The 1,622-nt window shown below is 50.5% G+C and overlaps 1 pseudogene; it reads left to right on the top strand.

Annotated features, from left to right (window-relative positions):
* The first annotated feature begins 543 nt into the window (after positions 1-543).
* Positions 544-1,388, top strand: LOC136320195 (rRNA-processing protein FCF1 homolog pseudogene; annotated as a pseudogene).
* The last annotated feature ends 234 nt before the right edge of the window (positions 1,389-1,622 follow it).

Here is a 1,622-nt window from a genome sequence, read left to right as displayed (position 1 = left end):
GCATCAACTCTCACATGTGCCCTGACCAGGCAAGCCCAGGGCCTCAAACCGGCGACCTCAGCACTTCCAGGTCAATGCTCCATCCACTGCACCACCACAGGCCAGGCTTGTCCTAACTACTTTCTTTTTTTTTTTTCCATTTTTCTGAAGCTGGAAACAGGGAGAGACAGACAGACTCCCGCATGCGCCCGACCGGGATCCACCCGGCACGCCCACCAGGGGCGGTGCTCTGCCCCCCAGGGGGCGATGCTCTGCCCATCCTGGGCGTCGCCATATTGCGACCAGAGCCACTCTAGCGCCTGAGGCAGAGGCCACAGAGCCATGCCCAGCGCCCGGGCCATCTTTGCTCCAATGGAGCCTTGGCTGCGGGAGGGGAAGAGAGAGACAGAGAGGAAAGCGCGGCGGAGGGGTGGAGAAGCAAATGGGCGCTTCTCCTATGTGCCCTGGCCGGGAATCGAACCTGGGTCCTCCGCACGCTAGGCCGACGCTCTACCGCTGAGCCAACCGGCCAGGGCCTGTCCTAACTACTTTCAATGCATCGTCTCACATCCTTGGAATCACCCTACCCATTTTACAAGAAAACTCAGAGGATTCAAGGTCACTGGTTCAAGGTTATCCAGGTGGTGAAGGACAGAACTGGGATTAGAACTCTCCTTTTGGTTTGGTCTCAAAGTCACCCAACATTCATGGAGGTCTTTTCAACCATCCCAGCACCTCTCAACCAACAGGATCCAAGGAGCAGCTACAGGTAGGGCCTGAATGAAATCAGCAGGTCTGGAGAAACAAGAGTGCGGTGTGAACATGGGGAAGCAAAAGAAAACAAGGAAGTATGCGACCATGAAGCTAACGCTTCGTCTCAGAGACTTAAAGAAAAGGATAGATTAAAACCTAAAAAGAAAGAAAAGAAAGATCCTAGTGCACTCAAGGAAAGAGAAGTCCCCCAATACCCTTCTTGCTTGTTCTTCCAATATAACACACAGCTGGGCCCACCTTACCACGTCCTGGTTGATACCAACTTTATCAACTTTTCCATTAAAGCCAAACTGGATTTAGTGCAGTCAATGATGGACTGTCTCTATGCCAAGTGTATCCCTTGTATAACTGAGTGTGTCATGGCTGAAATTGAGAAATTGGGTCAGAAGTATCGAGTGGCTCTAAGGATCGCCAAGGATCCAAGATTTGAATGATTACCAGGCACACACAAAGGTACCTATGCAGATGACTGCTTAGTACCGAGTACTCAGCACAAGTGCTACATTGTAGCCACAGTTGACCAGGACCTTAAATGAAGAATCAGGAAGATCCCTGGCGTTCCCATCATGTACATTTCTAACCATAGGGAAAACATTGAGCAGATGCCAGAGGATTATGGAGCCCCTCGATTCTAATACTTTTTTTTTTTTTATTTATTCATTTTAGAGAGGAGAGGGAGAGAGAGAGAGAGGAGAGACAGAGAGAGAGAGAAGGGGGGAGGAGCTGGAAGCATCAACTCCCATATGTGCCTTGACTAGGCAAGCCCAGGGTTTTGAACCGGCGACCTCAGCATTTCCAGGTCGACGCTTTATCCACTGTGCCACCACAGGTCAGGCTCTAATACTTTTAAAAGGCAAAGTTCCTCTGCT

Source organism: Saccopteryx bilineata, chromosome 1 (genome assembly GCF_036850765.1).
Source record: "Saccopteryx bilineata isolate mSacBil1 chromosome 1, mSacBil1_pri_phased_curated, whole genome shotgun sequence".
Lineage (NCBI taxonomy): Eukaryota > Metazoa > Chordata > Mammalia > Chiroptera > Emballonuridae > Saccopteryx > Saccopteryx bilineata.
Note: the sequence above shows the minus strand (reverse complement) of the source record. Positions and strands in the feature narration are given on the sequence as shown.